This window comes from Protopterus annectens, chromosome 3.part1 (genome assembly GCF_019279795.1).
Source record: "Protopterus annectens isolate FY-2018-M chromosome 3.part1, PAN1.0, whole genome shotgun sequence".
NCBI classification, from domain to species: domain Eukaryota; kingdom Metazoa; phylum Chordata; order Ceratodontiformes; family Protopteridae; genus Protopterus; species Protopterus annectens.
The window spans coordinates 354,707,116-354,727,821 of NC_056732.1; the positions used below are offsets into that span (position 1 = coordinate 354,707,116).

General features: G+C 40.6%; 1 protein-coding gene across 2 annotated transcripts in view; it reads left to right on the forward strand.

The window, feature by feature from the left end:
• Nucleotides 1-20,706, forward strand: part of CREB5 (cAMP responsive element binding protein 5) — a 1,721,100-nt gene that overhangs the window by 281,544 nt on the left and 1,418,850 nt on the right. For both annotated transcript variants that reach the window (XM_044066812.1, XM_044066813.1), the window contains exon 2: nt 13,793-13,944. The gene's annotated coding sequence lies outside the window, so the exon portion shown is untranslated. The remainder of the gene's footprint in view (nt 1-13,792; nt 13,945-20,706) is intronic.

Genomic DNA, 20,706 nt, shown 5'->3' on the forward strand with positions numbered 1-20,706 from the left:
GCACATTGTTTTGCCAAAGGGTATGACTATACATTTTGGCATTTAGCTTTAAACCATGGTGCTGGCACCAGTTATCTGTCTCTGTGAGACCTTTTTGAAGGATGTTTGTGTCAGCTGGAGAGTTGATTATGGCGCCCAGTTTGCAGTCGTCTGCAAACTTGGTGAGCCATAGTCCTCCCACGTTTGCCTGTACCTCGGAAAAGTATATACCGAACAAGAGTGGTCCCAGGACAGAACCCTGTGGGATGCCACTTGTGACCAGTTTTGAGTCTGACATGGCTCCAGCAACTCTCACTCTGTGGGTTCTGTCTTTGAGCCAGTTTGCGACCCATCTTGTGACATAGGGGTTTATATTTAAGCTGGATAGCTTATCTATGATGCCCGAGTGGGGTATTGTGTCAAATGCCTTTGCAAGGTCCAGATAGGCTGTGTGGACTACCTTCCCTTCATCTATGGCTTTGGTGACCATTTCAAAGAAGTCAACCAGGTTCAAAAGGCAGGATCTGCCCTTGACAAAGCCGAACTGGGTAGGATCTAGTGTCTGTAGGTCCCCAATGTCTTTGTTTATGAGCTCCATGATGATCCTCTCCATAGCCTTGCAGACTAAGCTAGTCAGGCTTATGGGGCGATAGTTTCCAGGGTCCGTAGATGCTCCACCTTTGTGGAGTGGGACCACTGTTGCTGTACGCCATTCTGTGGGCACATATTCTGTAGTGAGGCTGAGATTGTATAGCTGTTTTATTTGAGGGATTAGTTCCTCTTGTAGTTCATGTAGGGCGCAACCTGGGACGCCATCTGGTCCCATGGAAGCAGTGTTTTTTGCTTTGGAGAGGAAAGCCTTCACCTGAGCATCTGAGATGTTTGGGAGGCAGCCCTCTGCCGAGATAGATATTTGCCCTTTTGGGGGAGGTGGAGAAGTTTGCACTGAACCTGTCTGCCAGGATATTGGCGATGTCTGTGGGTTCAGTGTATTTTTGTCATTTAGAATCAACTCAGAACAAGTCTGGGAGTTGCATCCTAGGTTTCTAACATAACTGAAAAAGCCTTATGATTGTCTTTGGTGTCCTGTGCAATTTTTCTCTCAAAGCTGGCCTTGGAGGATTTTATGAGGATTGTAATTTTTGCTAGTACTGATCAGAGATGCCTTCCCTATTAGGGATTTTGCTCTATCATGTAGTAGCTTCCTCCTTCTGTTGTACAGTTTATTTATGGCAGGGGTCCACCAGACTGGATGCCTGCCTTTGGATGATTGGGTCTTGGTTTTGTTTGGGATAGCATGATCCATGCATTCCTGGAGATGTCCGTAGAATGCATTTATATAGGATTCTGCAGTTTGGGCTGTAGTTTCCACTGGCCCTGGGGCCTTGAAGGATTCCACTTCGGTTTTGAGAAGTGAGAAGTTCGCTTTTGAGAAGTTTTTCACTGTGGTTTTCTGGGCTGGGGGTGGGGTCGGGATGTGGACATCCAGTGAAATTAATTTATGGTTTGATCTTACCAATGAGGGATATACTTCTGGGGTGGAGCATAGAGTCCCCATGTTGGTAATGATCAGGTCTAGTATGTTGTCGCCTCTTGTGGGAGTGGTGACTAGTTGTTCCATAGCATTTGAGTTTATAATTTCCAGGAATCTTTGGGCTAAGGAGCTGGGGCTTGAGTAGTGCTTCCAGTCAATGTTTGGGTAGTTGAAGTCCCCAATATAATGGTGTTTGGAGAGATCTTCATGTTCTCCAATGTTTTCAGGAAAGCCGAATGGGATTCCTGACTTTGAGAGGGTGGTCTGTAGGATGCTATAAACTGAAAAGCAGTCTTGCCCACTGTTAGTTGCACATGGATGGTCTCTGATACTTTGTGCAATGCCACTAACCTGGAGGTGTGGATATCCTTGATAAATATGGAAACTCCCCCTCCTTTTGTGGTTCGGTCCGGGTTTTGGGGCCGAAAAGCATGATATGAGGTATAGCCTGGTAGTGCTGGGGTGCTCTCTGGAGCCTTGAACCAGGTTTCTGTCACTGCACAGATATCGATGTTCTCCATACTGAGGAGAGCTTCGAGTGTGTGCATCTTGAGGTTAAGACTTCTGGCGTTTAGCAGCATTACCCTTAGATTCTTGTTCCTTGTGCTGTCTATGGGGGTGGGTTTGACTTTTGAGCATTGCCTAAAAAAGGCACTATGGGGGTGGCAAGAGCCTTTGCCAATATCCGAAAGCCCAGTGGTGACAGGTGCAAGCCGTCCCTAGCGAAGCAACGTGGCTTGTCGAGCATGTCTTCCCAGGCTGATAGACACTGGATCCCCTTTGAATAACACCAACATTTTAGCCAATTGTTAAAATCGATCATTTTGTCTTTGTACTGTGACATCATTCTAGGTGAGGGTAAGATGCTGCTCAAGGTCAGGGTCATACCAGCCTGGGCTACATGATCAGATATTCCAGATATGGAGATGTATATAAAGACAAAGTACAAAATAAGAAATTCATCAATGACCCAAAAAAGTTTTATAGAGAATTGGGAAACAAAGCAAAAGGGATAGAAACACCACCAAAAAAGAAGAAATAGACACATTTTGGAGAAATATCTATGAAGACGCCATGGATCATAACAGATATGGTGCATGGATAGAAGAAGTAAAAGAAACAGTAAGAATTTCAAATATACAGGGTATAAAGTAATGGCCAGAGAAATCAAAACAAAAGAAAGTCACTTAGAACAAAGGATCATTTGTTGTTAAATAAATCCATAGTAGAGAATTGTAAAAAGGAGCGGAATATAAATATGGCATGGACAGATTACAAAAAAGAACATCTGGCAGCATCCCATATTCATGGATAAAGGAGTGTTTACACATGTATAAAATACACTTACTTTCATCAATTACAGTGACCATGACACAGTGGTAAGCCACTTTGCACGTAAGCCATGATAAAAGACAGCTTATTATTCTAGGAAAAAAAAATCAAAGGGGGATATTCCAGGGTGACTCTCTGTCACCGCTGCTCTTTTGTCTTGCCCTTAACCCATTAAGCTGACTACTTAGCAGATTGGGTTATGGTTACAATTTGCCTCCTAGAAAACAACAATGTGTAAAGATGTCTCATCTTCTTTTTGTGGATGATTTAAAAGTGTATAATTTCTCAGATGAGGAGCTGAAAGCACAACTGGAAGTGGTCAAAACTTTCTCAGATGCTATCAGAATGTCATTTGTTCTTGATAAATGTGTAACTGGAACATCTAAAGCAGGAAAGCTGCAACACCAAGTAAGTATCAGTCTGAGACAGGAATGTGATATAAAGGAACTTGAGCAGGAGGGAGCATATAAATATTTGGGAACCGATGAAGGATTGACAATAAAACGTGAACAAATGAAGCGAACAAAACTCTGTTTTTCGAAAACTAAAATTAATCCTGAAAAGAGCCCTGACATCTAGGAACAAAGTCTAAGACATAAACCAATTTTCTCTTCCTGTTCTAACTTAGAGTTTTGGAGTGATTGACTGGCTCCAAAAGGTTTTGGATCAGGTGGACAGGAAAACAAGAAAAGCTTATCAAATGATATATAAAAATCAGTGTATACCGATATATTCCTCATTCTGAAGGAGGTACGGTCCTCCTCAAAACTGATTACATGCCTAGATTTGCAATCTTAGGACTGCATGCATATCTGTTGATCTCACCAGATCCAAACATAGTGAAAGTTTTAAAGCATGAAGAAAACAAGTCTAAAATGACTTCTCTTCTTAATTTAGCAAAAGTATATTGGTGTGAAGCGGAAATGGAAATCAAACCAAAAGTAAAGAAAAATCAGGTAGCAACTGAATGTGCCAAAAGACAAAAGAAAGAATATAAGGAGAAGGCTCAGATGAGAAATATGGAAAAGGCATAAATGTAGTTGCAAGTACAGAAAACTCCTGGAACAACCTCATGTCACTCAGGATCTGATGCAGGAATGGTTAAGGAGAGGTGAGTTTAAACCAATAATGAAAGGTTAATATTGACAGCCCAGGAGGGTGGACCATGTACACATTCATTGCCGGTCTTAGGCATAGGCCAACTAGGCGGCTGCCTAGGGTGCCGCTCTAGTAGGGACGCTTTTCCAGTATTTATTTGGTGTAGGTAGACCTTGATGGGGGCACCAGGTCGTGCGGTGGGGGTAGCCATGGAGCCCTTTTGCCTAGGGCACCAGTTGACCTAAGGCCGCTCCTGTACACATTGGTTTACAAAGTTCATTGAACATGTGGGAGAAACAGACAAATGCAGATAATGTCAAAGGGTCTATATACTGAAAGGCATTGTAATGTGACAAGACTGTTGCATTAGGGATTGTGCAAACATTACAGTATTGAAGTAGCTGAGAAGCACTGGAAGCATGAGCCACAAGGCATTACAGAGAATGATGAAACATATATCACATGGGATCACACCATTACCAGCAGTTCAAAAAGTAGATGACAGAAAACCAGATATAGTAGTCCATGAAAAAAAGACAAAAACATTGATCATTGAAATTGATATACCAAGTGATTACAATGTCTTACGTACAGAGAGACACAAGTTATAAAATACCAGGATTTGCAGGCAGAAATGAGGGCAATGTGGAAAAAGGATACCCAGACAGTTCCAGCAGTAGTAGGAGCAATAGGTCTCATAAAAAAAGAATTTACAGTCTTAGATATGCTACCAATACATGTAACTCCACATGAATTTCAGAAGAAGTCACTTCTGGCCACATTGCAGATGCTGCGAAGAACTCTTTTGACCAACATCAAAGACTGAAACAATACAAATTTCATGAACTTTAATCATACTTTCACTTAGGAATGTAGTCCATTCCTGTCAAGGTAATAGAAACCCAAAAGACTTGCAGAAATTAAACAAAAAGAGAGAACAAAGAGAAATGCTAACATTGAGTTATTGTTGAGGGTTTTCGCTCTAATTTATTTAGACTTCATTAAAACAATCTTTGGTTACAGGTTTGTCACATATGTGTGTTTTACTTTTTCCCCACTGTGTCATCTTTCTGCAGTTCCACATGTGTAAGAGACGAAGGTGAGGCCAGGCTTAATCATAGGTCCATAGGTAGATACTAGGCTATCTGCCCTAGGGCATTTATAAGCCTAGCCAATCAGTGAGACAGGTATGGAAATCTCCCTCCCTCTGATCACTTGAAACTGTATTATCTATAAACCCACCAACAAAGTAGAACTTGCATGCCCAGTGGAGGTTTGCTCCTCTTTAAAGAAAAATCCTAAATGTGTAGCTGCAACTGAAGCTAAAATCATAGATTTCTGAAGCAAATCAGATGGGTCATCATGGTCTGCCAGTTCTGTCTCTCACTACAGGAAGCACTGCTGAAAATGACATGGATAGGTTGGTGGTATCCCCCATGTCCACGTCTCATTGGGGGTGGGTGAAGACTGATCTTCTGAAAGTGGACTTGAAGGGTCTTTAGGTTGATGATACCCTCCATGTCCACTTCTCATTGGGGGTGGGTGAAGACTGATCTTCTGAAAGTGGCCTCGAAGGGTCTTCCCTAGTCTTTACGTATTAGATTTGGATGATGGTGACTGCCAAGTCTAAAGTACAGCAGCAACTGGATAACCACCTTGGCAACGTGGATTAAGTTTAAGCAAGGCTTGTGGAGTCATGCTTCTGGCAGGCACTGCCCATAGACTCATCAAGAAACCAAGTGACTATAGCATTGACCACCCAGGTGAGGGATACAAATAGAGAGATGATGAAATCAGCAAGAAAAGGAGGGTAGTATTACTGGAACTAAATTCATCTTCAAGTCTTGGTAAGTACCTTCATGTGGCAGACTCTGTTTTCAAAAAATCTTAGCAAGATAACACGGGTAAAAAAAGTGTATGTTTTATATAGCATATATCATGGAGAGAGTAGGTTAGAAATAAAAAGACAGCTTATTACACAGGTCCCAGGATAAAAAAACAAACAAAAAAAAAAACAAAAACAAAAAGAAAAAAAAACTGCCCAATCCTGACATGCACACTGCTGCCAAGACTAAAGAAAAAATGGCAGTGTTGAATCCTCAATGCACTGATGCATTCCTTCAATGGGGTTAGGCCAGGCTCATGAGGGGGATGCCCTGCTGTTGTAGTCCACAAAAATCACAAAATCAGACAGGCCAAAAACAGTCATAAAGATGACAGTGTGGATTATTGAGAATAAGGAAGAAATTATGTATTGTTACTATTATGCAAGAAACCAGAATTTTCAGATAGATTAATAGAGAAATTAGAGGAAAGAAAAAAAAAAACTACTTGCAAAAAAAAAACTGCTAAAAGCGTTAAATGAAAAAACTGCTTTCATTAATGTAACAGATCTATGAAGAATATTACATAGATGAATAAACATTGGGCCACCTGGAAAAAGAAGCAACAAAGGAAATATGAAAATGTAAATATTTTTAAAGTTATAAAAAAGAAACATGGACGTAGGGAAGAAAAACAGATCTGATATGTTACAATATTTATGCAAAGGAGAAAGCCAAACTAATCAATATAATACAGGAACTCCAAAGATATTTGAAGAGATATACAGGCAAAGCCATTTGGACATGGAAAATCTCACAATACAAAAAAAAAACAAGAAAACAAAGAAGAAATGTTCAACAGAGGATTAGTAGGGTAAAAGTTAAACAAATAGAAAATGAAGTCACGGATAAACTACAAAGTAATGGATTTAGTAGGAGAATAAGTGGAATGGGGAATAAAAAGAGATCTAGTATGGTGCAATATTTATGCAAAGGAGAAAGGAAAACTAATCAGTGTTAAAAGACAGTACAAAAGAATGTTGAAGAGAAATACAGGCAAAAGCACCCAGACATGGAAAATTTTCAGAATGGGAAAGAAAAGAACAAATTGGGGAAAGCAGAAAGAGGATTAATAAGGATGAAGTTGAACAAATAGAAACTGAAATTATGGATTATTTGTGAAGTGAAGGATTTAGTGAAGAAAATCCAATGCAGGTAATGCCACAGTATGATGGAACAATGAGTCCCAAGATTAAGGGGAAACAGGTGGAGCGGGGGGTGGGGCATCTGAAGAATTGCCACATGGTGATGCTCTGTGGCCTTTTCTAGTAGACCAGTACAAATGTTCAGTTGAAGTTGCATAGCAAAGGACAAAACAGGAACAGTGGCAACTCTGATGCAGGCAGTGTTGTGAAGTGATAGTCCAATGAGTTCCCATATAAAGGAGCAGAAGATGAAGCAGGGTGCATCTGAAGAGGATATGTTGCAGGAAGATGTTCTGGAACTTTCTGTAGAATACTCAAAGGAAAGGGAGAACCAAGAGTGTGCTCACAGTCTAGAAGAAAATGATATAAGGAAGAGCTGCTTGATTTAAAAGAGATGGATAGACATATTAAGATTGATGAAAGAAAATTACAGAAAGTCGTTAACACTCAGAATGTTAGAAGTCTGGTAAAACAGATGACTATAGTAATTATGACTATTAAGAGCAATTCTTGTGATATAACAGAATAAGTATATATTACTGTTCAGCTAAGTTAATAACAGATAAAGGCTTACCACAAAAACACAGAGCAATAAGGGAAAGGAAGGGGTAAAAAAAAACAAAATGCAACAATGGAAGCATCAAATAGAGAAAGCTGTAAAGCAGCTAAGAAAAGAAATATCTCTATTAGAAGAATATAGAAGAGGGACCAGATCATCAAACATACTAAAAACGATAGACATTGTAAAAGCAATGCACAGCATCAACACAGACCAGGATTTGTCACACACTATTTGCAAATAATAAACACATTTGCAAATAATAAACTAAACATTTCAGCATAGGGAGAAAAACATAGAAGATATGTAGATAAATATAAAGGAAAAGTACAAAATAAGCTATTTATTGATGACCCAAAAAAGTTTTATGGAAAACAGAAACAAAGCAAAATGATAGAAACACCACCAAAAAAGAAGAAATTGGCATAATTTGGAGAAATTTTATGAAGATGCTATGGAACATAATAAAGATGCTAAATGGATAGAAAAAAGAAACAGTAATGAGTTCTAATGTAGGGGATATAAAATGGGATGAAGTAATGGCCAGAGAAATTGAAATAAAATTTATAAAGGCTCCTAATTAAAAAATCTTGGGCCCAAATGCAGTACCTAACATTTGACTAAAAGTATTAACATCTCTGCACAAACTGTATACTGGAAGCAAAGATTTATCCTATACTATTCCTAAAAACTGGCTTTAAGAGTCTGACATAGCTGTACACTGTAGACATCTAACGTCATAGTCGCACAGAGGATGTTATAACAAGCCCATCCTGGAATGTTCAAAATGAGAGAGGCTTAACCAGGCCATGCACATGGTTTTATGGCCTGGAATAGGATGCATACAAAGATTAAAGCTTATAGGCAAAGTGCTAGGCTAGCTGCCATTGTAGGCCATTTTATCCTTAGCCAATTTGTGGTGGCAATCAAGCCCTGTACTTTTTGTCTGTGAAGTTAACACCTTAACCACTATACTAACCCCAACCTCCAGACTGAACACTTTCAGTGCACTCCACCTCTTTCTTGCATGAAATGGAGTACTTCTTCAAATTAGAGATCTCAAGGAGATGACCACCTTCCTCTTCAACAGCATGGGTTTGCAGGTTCAAAGCTATAATAAATATACAACCAAGGAAGTAAAAATATGTGACAAACAGGAAATAATCACCAAGTTCCCCTTCATACCTTGGTAACAGCACAAAAAGCCATGTTCTAGATGGCATGTGCAGGAGCATAGCTGGTTAAACTTGCAAACCACTCCCTCAAAAGCAAAAAAAAAGCACTTCACTGTGATAAGCTGATCAACTTCACTGTAAGTGATTGGCTTATTACAGTTAGAGCTACAACCCCCCCCCCCACAGGAAAAAAAAGGACGTTCCTTCTACTGGCACACCAACCAGATAGCTAGATGCATAACACCCCCCTCCTGCCTGCCCCAACCATTCAGGTCCCATTTTTGTGTCATGCTCACAACCCTCCCTCAACATATTTTATTAAAGAAAATCTCCTTTTAAACCATAGCAAACTGCTTCAAACGTAGCAAGCAGTTGTTACAGTTTATACCGTACTTGCTCAGAGTGCTACAGTGCTCAGCTTTTAGTAAAAAAAAAAAAAAAGAAAGGACATTTTTTTACGTTTAGACCACACATGGAGTGCTACAATGCTCAGGTTTGACCACAGATGCAATACCAGCTTTTAAATGCTAGTATTGCATTAAAGAGATATCAGGTTCTGCTGACTGTGCCCCTCCAACTCTTTACTCCACTCACCCCACCCTAACTATGCTACTGGTAGCACACAACTGCTACAGTTTATACCCTGCATGCACAGAGTGCTACAGCATTCAGGTTTTAGATAAAAAAAATACATTTACACCACACATGGAGTGTTATAGCACTCAGGTTTGACTGCAAATGCAATGTGTTGCATTAAAGAAACATGGGATCTAATGATCAAATGCACCCAACACATTGTGCCCGGCAGGAGCGGCCCTAGGTCAACTGGTGCCCTAGGCAAAAGGGCTCCATGGTGCCCCCCACCACATTACCTGGTGCCCCCATCCTGGTCTACCTATACCAAATAAATACTGGAAAAGAGCCCCTGCTAGACTGGCGCCCTAGGCGGCCACCTAGTTGGCCTATGCCTAAGGCTGGCTATGGTGCCCGGGGCAGTTGCTGCTTTCACCATGCCCTAGCTATGCCACTGGTCATGTGGACCCTGCTACTCAAGCTATAAAAAATATTATTGGTGTTGGCAGTTGTTATTTCAAAGTATCAAAGTCGATGGAAGTATATGGGAACTCTGCTGCTTCTTAAGAGATAAGACCCGTTGAAACACAGATCCAAAATTTAAGCATCAGTAGTATTCCAGAAATGGTACTGTTGCTGGTATCTGAGAAAGGGTCTTCTCTCTGCTCCATTCCATGTCCTGTCTAATGGACTGACAGAAAGGACAGTGCAGACTTTGAAGGAAGGGTTGAAAAAAGTGAAAGGTGAGACTGTAGAAACAAGGTTATCATTGTACTTGTTAAGCTACAGGATTACTGCACTGAGGATGACAAGGCTGGGTTACGTCAGGAAAATCAGTGTCCACGTTTAACTTGCTTTTGCCAGATTTAATAGGAAAAATCAAGGGAAAAACAGTTTGCAAAAATCAGCATTTCAATTAATATGTAAAGTCTTAGTGATGAAGTCTTTATGATAAATTACACTTACCATAGGCGATGGATCTGTGGTGCATATGAGAGTTGTTCAGGAATGATTTCATACTATGGTCATTAGACATAGCCCATCTCAAAGGAGCCATTTTAATCAAGTCAAAAATGCATTTCAGAGACTAAACAAATCTGTGGTCTTGAAAAGTAATGCATGCTTTCTTGCAGAGTGCAAAAGTTCCAGCATGTTTGCTATTTGAGACATCTGCTACACCTGTGGAAACTGCTGTTGAGAAACACACACCTGCACCTGTACTGCTAACTAAAGACAGCAAGGAGAAGCTATCTGTGATATTGTGACAGAAGGCATATATGCCTCTAGCTGCCACACCTAAACATTCTGCTTGTGAAACTCTCCCACCTGCTATGTTAGAGGTGAAAATGTTTTCCTGGGGAACAGCAACAATGCACTGTGGTTTCATTAAAGGCCTAGTAGTCTACTGAGACCTTCTAATAATAAAACAGCAGTAAAACCTTGAAAAGATAAACTGTTGTCTTATTGCTTATGAATGTTTTACATTTAAAGATGCAAAACTTTTTCATACCTAATGCTACTGAACCAAATGTTTACCTCTGCTAAAAACAGCAGTTTGTATACTGAGTTCTTAGAACAAGAAAATGATACGTAGTATGTTATCTATTAAAACTTTAAGTCCACTAGAATACCTAGTTCTTATATGAATTGTATGTGATGTGTTTCCAGTCCAAGCTGGTTCTAAGCTAGGTATATAGGCTCTAGAAGGTTGCATCTTGAAGTTTCTTTCAAGAACTCTACCATGGGTACTGTGTTAGTGTTGTTACTATTATTTCTTGGAATTTTTATTAAAATGTTATAATATTTTAAGGCATTTGGACTTTTATTTTTACATATAACACTTTATAGAGAAATGTAATTGGTTGATGGCAGGAAATGGAGCATTCCTGAAATTGTGCTTTAATTATGTGTGGTGCTCTGCGGGTACGATTAAAAAGGTGGAGAGTGCTGACCAACAAGATAAATGTGGCTAACACTTGTTGTCATTTAATCTCCCTTCAGGAATACATAATCATGGTACACCTGGCTTACAGACAGTGCATCTTGAGGTATAATGCTGGTTTCCTTCAGGTGCTTGTTACCAGATTATTCTTAGCTCTATTGCTTGAGTATGCTTACTCAGCACATTGTGTGGTTGTATGTGTTTAATCATTACATTTAGTAGTGATCTGGATGGCTTAAATACAATGCAGTTTGCTTAATTTTAGAATGCAGCCTGTATGATCACTTCTATCTTTAGTTTTTTTCAAGTAGTCAGTCTTTCACCAAGTTAGGGTGACTGGACATGTGAATAATAATGAAAATCTGGGTAGAAGATGGGGAGAGGTTTGTCATACTTCAGCAAATGCTTTATTTTGTGCAGTTGCCATTTGTACAAAATGATCTTTGTTTGATTGTATGTTTCCGTTTTCTGTACTCCAGTCAGCTAGTTTCTTACAAGCATCATTATGCCTTTGAGTTACAAGCAGCTGAATTTAGAACAATAGAAGTGTGCTCATATGTTGTAGCCCTTAATTATGCAGAGCAAGTTAGGATATAATGACTACCTGGCACTAAGGCACTGCTTAGGATATAATGACCATCTGGCAGTAAGATACCGCTTAGGATATAATGACCACCTGGCAGTAAGACACTGGTTAGGATATAATGACCATCTGGCAGTAAGGCACTGCTTAGGATATAATGACCCTCTGGCAGTAAGACACTGCTTGGAATATAATGACCACCTGGTAGTAAGAAACTGCTTAAGATATAATGACCCTTTGGCAGTAAGACCCTGCTTAGAATATAATGACCACCTGGGAGTAAGGCATTGCTTAGGATATAATGCCCCTCTGGCAGTAAGGCACTGCTTATGATATAATGCCCCTCTGGCAGTAAGATACTGCTTAGGATATAATGACCCTCAGGCAGTAAGACACTGTTTATGATATAGTACCCCCCTGGCAGTAAGACAATGCTTAGGATATAATGACCCTCTGGCAGTAAGACACTGTTTAGGATATAATGACCCTCTGGCAGCAAGGCACTGCTTAGGATATAATGACCCTCTGGCAGTAAGGCACTGCTTAAGATAAAATGCCTCTCTGGTAGTAAGACACTGCTTAGGATATAATGACCATCAGGTAGTAAGGCACTGCTTAGGATATAATGGCCCACTGGCAGTAAGACACTGCTTAGGATATAATGCCTCTCTGGTAGTAAGACACTGCTTAGGATATAATGACCATCTGGCAGTAAGGCACTGCTTAGGATGTAATGACCCTCAGGCAGTAAGACACTGCTTAGGCTATAATGACCCTCTGGCAGTAAGACACTGCTTAGGATATAATGACCCTCTGGCAGTAAGGCACTCCTTAGGATATAATGGCCCACTGGCAGTAAGACACTGCTTAGGATATAATGCCCCTCTGGTAGTAAGATACTGCTTAGGATATAATGACCACCTGGCAGTAAGGCACTGTTTAGGATATAATGACCCTCTGGCAGTAAGGCACTCCTTAGGATGTAATGACCCTCAGGCAGTAAGACACTGCTTAGGATATAATGACTATGTGGCAGTAAGGCGCTGTTTAGGATATAATGACCCTCTGGCAGTAAGGCACTATTTAGGATATAATGACCCTCTGGCAGTAAGGCACTGCTTAGTTTATAATGACCCACTGGCAGTAAGACACTGCTTAGGATATAATGCCCCTCTGGTAGTAAGACACTGCTTAGGATATAATGACCATCCGGTAGTAAGGCACTGCTTAGGATATAATGGCCCTCTGGCAATAAGACACTGCTTAGGATATAATGCCCCTCTGGCAGTAAGAGCTATTGCCTCTGTTTTTATCTCTAATCAAACTGGTATAATTTTTGCATGTCTCCTTTACCGTGGTACATTGTTGCCATGGGACTCTAGTGGTAAATCTCTTTCAGATGGTTGTTTTGTGGCCATTTACTTTTTTTTTGTAACTATAGTCTTCCTCACGAGTCCTGCATTGCGTGTTTCAGACCATCTTTTCAATTTGTAATTGTGTTTTTGTATTGTTGGCTCTTGTTTGTTCTGCTTTACCCTGTGTCATCATTATGTTTGCTAATCTCCCACTACATGCATCAAAAGATAAGAAGTTATTGCTTTTTTTAGTTCACTTATTGAGTTATGAAATAGTTAAATACACATTCTAAACAGAGGTTATAATCTAACTGTGCCACATATATTAATCTATTTAAAGCAGTCTTGTGACTTCACCTTGAGTTAGTACTGCTGTGGTAGTGTTTCACTCAAGGTACCAAATACCGAATATATGTGACATCATATACTGAGATTTAGAGAAAAGTTTAAATGAATGAGCACTTGCTAAAGAATGATATTTGGAAGACCTTCTCGATAGTGAGAAGAGAAAGGAGATGACAAGGATGTGAGAACAACCGTCATGAGAATGTCTTATAGGAGAACTTAGCACAGTGAATGATGCAAGGATGTGTACAGCCATTACCTCACTTTGTGATGTCATTTATTTTTTTAGGAAACTGAAGTGGAAGCTGAAACTGGACAGGAAGATGGCTAAATTTTGAAGACCAGTATGAATATGAAGCTGAAACAGCTGATCTCTGGAGCATAAACACAGAACCTTCAAAAATATTGATGTCAATAAAACAGTGGATAAAGTTTAGCAGAGTAAGTGTATCAAAAGGGAAAACTATTAACTCTGAAAGAACATATTAGAGAAACTATAGCAAAGCCACATGGTCTTCATGTTGCTTACCTTTGTGGTTAATGTGATAGAAAAGCTAACTAAGCAGCAGGGTATTACCGGTTGTTAGATTCGTCACTGAGTAAAAATTCACAAGGAATCAACTGACAAAAAATAAATGGTTTCACAAGTTTGGGACAGTGTGTAGGACAGCTCCACTTACTGAAATTAAGAAAATCACTGAGGACCACTGTTAAAACATCATTTACATTCAAGTTTCACTGTTGGTCCAGGTTTTCTGTGGTGCTGTTTACCCCATAGCAGACATGCAGGTGCCAGTTCTTACCATGTGTTTCTTGGTGGCGGTATAATTATACAGAATTTAAAGGTATCATCCACACTAGTATCAGTATGAGGCCTCTTACTCTGTGCATATAATCCTTTTTAATACTGTTGCCATTACCATAGGTAGCTACATATATATATTATGTCAATCAGCACTCAAATTACAAAGACATGCATCTGGAGCGTTTCTCCCCGAGCCACCTCTGAAACTTGGCTCATTCCAAGTTGGATTTTCCCGGTAAACAAATGTTAAATAAATAAATAAATTACTGTGTGTAGTAAACTCTGGTGCTCAAATGAAACGTTCACACATGTCAGTATCCCAACAAATATTAGTATTGTAGTATTTCTGCATGACTTTAGGGAGGAGGTTTCTTTGTATATTAATGACATTTGTGACCTAAACTTTAATAGCTGAAATACTGTTGATCTGCACAACTGATTCTCAAAGTATGTCAGCATGATAATCAATATTTTTAAATATAACATCAGATTCTTTTAAAACTATGTATTAAAACATGATGATTGTTCACTGGATGAGCAGATAAATAAAAATTATCTTTAGTGCATTTACAGAGATCAGTAAGATAAGCTAATATTCATCCAGAAATTATTACTAAAATAAAAGATCTTAGCAGGGACAACAAACATAACCTCTTCTTTGGAAGAAATGCTGACAGATATTGTGGCAAAAGTGAGTAGTTAATCTGTCTGCAATGCATATCCAATATATCAGGGTTTTATGTCACATGTGAATGGCCCTGCAACATGTGACCATGAACAATACATGCCATGCCCATAGCCGGCCTTAGGCACAGGCCAACTAGGCTGCCACCTAGGGCGCCACTCATCACATTCACAATCCCCTTTCTCCTGAGATATTTTTCCCTCTCACTTATAAACTTTTCACCAACCCCCCCACATATAATCTCAGGGGGTTTTCTCAATCGCATCCCACCCTGCTAATTCCAAAAACTTCATTGCACTGGCCATGCATTCTCCATCTTTGCACCCAAATTTTAAGAGTCCATTCCACTCTCAATTAAAGATGTCGAAATGTACTTGGACTTCAGACAACAGCTCACAGAACATCTCTTTACCTAAACAAAGTGCAGCTGCACTCATACAGGGTACACTACATGAACCCTCCAGATGTGTCACACCCCTTTATCCCTACTTCATCCTTCTTTAGCTCATCTTACTAACCCTTCACTGACTGCCTCTCAGTCATCCTACTGCCCTCTTCTCTTTGCCTTTCTCACATTTCTCTTTCCTTTCTACTTCTCTTCCTTCTGCATGCCGCCCTCTCCATTTCTCTGTCTTCTCCCCACAGTATGATTTCCTATAACTATTCTCACATAACTTTTCTAATGTCATCATACCTCTCTATGTGATGATATGCTGCTATCCCTATAGCATAAACTGTTTCAGTCATTATGGCTACATCTTACCCAAAAAGCTCTGCTAAGCATCATTTCATTTTTTGCACACTACTTTTTGTACCAAATGTTGTAGCATATTTTGTCTCTGTATTTCTTTAGCATAGCCTTGTATCTGTAAACAAATTCTGTTCCTTTCTTATGTGAGCCTATTCACCCAGGCTGTGCCTGCAAATGGTCCATTGAGATGAGTGCACTACCCCAGTAAACAAATATAAATAAATAAATAAGAGGAAGAATGGTAAAAGATATAATGTTCATGATGTGGAGGTAGTCGATCCTGTCTGAGCTTTGAAGTGGCTATTTGTTAAGAAGGATTTAACTGTAGAGCGTGGATGTTGATGCCTGCTGTCTGAAGGGAATTTACAAAGGTGTGGTCTACAGGTCAAATGTCTTTGTAAGATTAATGAATAGAGCCATCATAATGTAGAGGAAAGAGCTACATAGGTTCATAGGTTCATAGGTAGGTACTAGGCTATCAGCCCAAGGGCCTACGTAAGTGTAGCCAACAAGGTTCCCTGGCTTATGCCACCCAAGAAAGATATTTTCCTGTGCCACTGTCGAGCAGAGACACAGAAGTGATCCCCGGGGTGTATTTCCTATTTCCCATCCACTCATCAAAGATTTTTCTTGAAGAGTGCTAATGAAGAACTTTGCTTGACATAGATGGGTAACCTGTTCCAGAGTATGGGAAGTCTGTGGGACAGGAATCTATCCCTCCAGCATGCCCTGTGTATTGTGGTGACAAGGTTTAGGTCCCTAGAGCGTGTAGCTCGGACGGATTGGGATTTCTTTAGGTGTAGCATGTCCAACAGCTCTGGGTTTGACATAGCTTTATATGTTAGGCAGAGATCACCTCGGAGTAGGCGATATGCTACAGAGTAAAGCTGGAGTTTTTTGAGGCGGTCAGTGTAGGGCATTTGTTTGAGGCCAGTAATCCTCTTTGTGAGGTACTTCTGTGGCCTTTCCAGCTGCTGCAGATGTCTTGTGAGGTACATTCCAAAAGGGGCATTGTACTCTATAACGGGTCTAATGAGTGTCGAGTAGAGGGGAACAATGACCTCTTTTTTCCTGGATGAGAATCCTTTTATGATGAGGTGTGCCACGTAGAAGGACTTCCTGACTACTGTGGCGATGTGACTATGAAAGGAGAGACTACTGTCCACCTGGGTCCCAAGGTCTCTTATCACACATTCGGTGTTAAGTAGATTGCTGCCTATATGGTAGTTCATGGATACAGAGTTTTTACCAAAGGGGATGACACTGCACTTTTTGGCATTGAGCTTGAGGCCATGGCTCTTACACCAGGCATCTGTCTCAGCGAGGCCCTTCTGTAGGATGTCCACATCATTTGGGGACTTGACTATGGCTCCTAGTTTGCAGTCATCTGCAAACTTCGTTAGCCAGAGGCCTTCTGTATTAGCCTGTACTTCAGAGAAGTAGATACCAAACAGAAGAGGTCCCAGGACGGAACCCTGTGGTATTCCACTTGTCACTGCTTTGAGGTCAGATTTGGAGTCTGCAACTTTTACAGTGTGGGTTCTGTCAGTGAGCCAGTTGGCAACCCATCTTGTGACGTAGGGATTTATACCTACTTTAGTGAGTTTAGCTATAATTCCAGAATGGGGGATGGTGTTGAAAGCCTTGGCGAGGTCAAGATAGGCTGTGTGAACCACCTTACCCTCATCTACGGTTTTGGTGATTGCCTCAAAGAAGTCGATCAGGTTCAGGAGGCATGATCTGCCTTTCACAAACCCGAACTGGGTGGGATCCAGAGTTTGGAGGTTACCAATGTCTTTGTTTATGAGTTCCATGATGATACGTTCCATGGCCTTGCAGACCAGGCTCGTCAGGCTAATAGGTCGATAGTTCCCGGGATCAGTGGTGGCTCCCCATTTGTGGTGTGGGATAACTGTTGCTGTGCACCATTCAGTGAGCACAAAGCATGATGCGAGGCTATTATTGAACATGGTGCTTTGGGGAGCCAGTTCGCTCTGAAGTTCATGTAAAACACAGCCTGGGATGTTGTCCGGTCCCATGGATGCTGTGTTTTTGGCTTTAGAGAGTGCAGCTTTTACCTGCGTAGTTGTGATTACAGGGACTCTGCATTCTTCCTGTATAGATATGGGCCCTTTAGGGGGTAAGGGGGGGTAAAGTTAGCACTGAACCTATCTGCCAGGATGTTGGCAATATCAGTTGGTTCTGTAATTTTCGTGCCTTTGTGCTATAACTCAGAGCAGATCTGGGTGTTGCCATTGAGATTCTTGACATAGCTATTGAATGCTTTGTGGTTGTCCTTAGAATTAGTGGCGGTTTTGTTTTCGTAGCTAGCTTTGGAGGATCTTATAAGGGATCGCAGCTTCTTACTGAGGCTGACCAGGGAGCTCCTCCACTCATGGGATTTTACTCTCCTTTGCAACAGTTTCTTCCTTCTGTTGTACAGTTTGTTTTTAGCAGGGGACCACCAGATTGACCTCCTTTTTTTGGAGGATAGCATCTTGGTTCTGTTTGGGATAGCATGATCCATGCACTCGTGTAAGTGCTTATAGAGTGCATTTGTTTGGGATTCAGCAGTTGTAACTGTATTGTCCATCTGCATGGGTGTCATGAAGTTCACCACTTCTGTCTTAAGAAGCATGAAGTTGGCTTTGGAGAAATATTTTACCATGGTTTCCCTAAGGGGTGGGGGCGGGATGTGGATATCAAGGGTGATTAGCTTATGGTCGGATCGGACCAACGGGGAGTTGACTTCAGGTGTGGAACACCGGTCACTCATGCTGGTAATGACTAGGTCTAGGATATTGCTGCCCCTGGTGGGGGTGTGGATAAGTTGATCAAGGGCATTGGAGTTTATGAATTCCAGAAAGCGTTGAGCTAAGGAGTTGGTACATGAGTAGTTTTCCCAGTTAATGGTGGGGTAGTTGAAGTCGCCCTTTATTAGCATGTTTGGTTGAACCCTAATATTTCCAGTACATCAAGAAAAGAGGAGTGGGAATCCTGGGGCATGGTGGGGGATCTGTAGTAAGCTACAATTTAGATTCCAGTTTTGCCCAGAGTTAGTTGCACTTGGATAACCTCAGATGCATTATGCTGAGCAACTAGCCTGGAGGTGTGGATATCCTTAATGAATATGGACACGCCTCTGCCTATGGTGTTTCGGTCCAGGTTACATGGCCGAAAAGTGTGGTATGAGTTATAGCCTGGTAGTACAGGGTCTGCACACTGTGTCTTCAGGAGCTTTTCTGTTGCATATTGTCCGTGAGGGTGAAGATGGCAGTCATTGTGTTTCGGCCGCATGAGAAGCCATGCTGGTGTTGGGTAAGCATCCTGTAAGTTAGAACATATTCATCGAATTAATCATATCCCTGTTTAAAAATATTTCTGAGAACAGAGAATGTGGAGATTGCGTAGAATTCTTAGGTTTGAATGGGGTTATTTTCTTTAGAATGGGTTTACCAGTTGTGACTTCCCACCAGGATATCATATAGTTGTTAGTGATCCAAAGGTTGTGTAGGTGTATTAGGGGCTGGTGGATGTACACCTGCAGAGGTTTATAAACCAAGACTGAAATCAATGTGTGCCTATGACGGAGACAGATTTGTACCATAGGGGTGTCAGTATGGTTTTCACTAGGAGTGTTTGCACAATTTTGACTTTGTTCATTTGAAATAGAATGGAAGATGGAAAAGGGTTGGAGAATTCTTTCAGGAAGTGTAAGTGGAATTAAAGATTTAGGTTGTTTGTGGTATTTTCATGAGTTTCTAGAGCTTTTTCTGATTGTTTTGAGTGAAATTTGCAAGGCTTTTAGGAAATTGGATTCATAGCACCTAGTGGATTTTTTTGTTTAGGTTCCTAAGTAAGTAGTATGAAACACTCTTTGTTGTCTGGTAAAATAATGCTTCATTTAGTTGGTCTAGGCATTGACTTTTAATTTTCGGAAGTCTTTGATTGGTGAGTCATTGGCTTGTGTTGATTTGCAACATCTGGAGAAAATGAGGATGGTGTTCGAGAGGGATGCGACTGCTGTCTTGGCACCTTATTCAGAAAGAAGGGGACCCCATTAGTTGTGATAGGTTGTATGTTAGTGCTTCAGTTTTTATAAGGTTCTGATTCTGGGAGGGTTGAGCTTGTTTGTTGTTGTTGTTAGTGTGAAAATGCTAGGGCTGGATGTCATCTGAAACTATGGGTGTTAATCAAAAGTATACAAAAAAGTACTATAAACATCATTAATGATTTAAACAAAACACACCTGAAATTCATACAGTAGCTAAATATAGAACAGTCACAACATTTGTAGTCACTTGTAGGCAGTAATACAATTATACAATACTGTATGTTTAGCATTGAAATGAAGGCTGCAGTTCAGAAACTGCCCCAAATCCATGCTACATACACATTGTACTGGGATGACTGAGTTACATGGTTCAAAATTTAATGTTATTCAGAAACATGCATAACTGGCATATCTCCAAACATCCCAAGTGCACAACTTAACTGCCCTGTACAGTGTCATATAATGAGTCTGAGCCAGAACTCCCTATCCTTTCCATAATAATAATGAGATCATAGGATGTGCACGGCAGTTTGACCAGAGGCCATAGGTGCTTTGTCAATAACCACCCACAGGGTATACCATCTCTTCCTAGGAGGTCAAGGCATGTATGTCCTGGATTAAATGTAAGGGTATTCATCCAGTTGTCTCAGCTATGTATGATGGATGACAGGGAGGAGCTGCACTGCTATAGGGGGAACCTTTTCCAGATCAGAACAGGTTGTTGAGTGCTGAACCTATCTCTCCATCTAACTGTGTTTATTTCCTGATGTATGTTGAGATCGCTTGCTCTAGTATTGATTACACTATTTGACTTATCAAGTAAAAGGAGGTCAAGGATAGTAGAACCCTGAAAGCATGGCAAGTGAGGCACAGATCTCCCCTCAGGAGGCTATAAGAAACTGAGTACA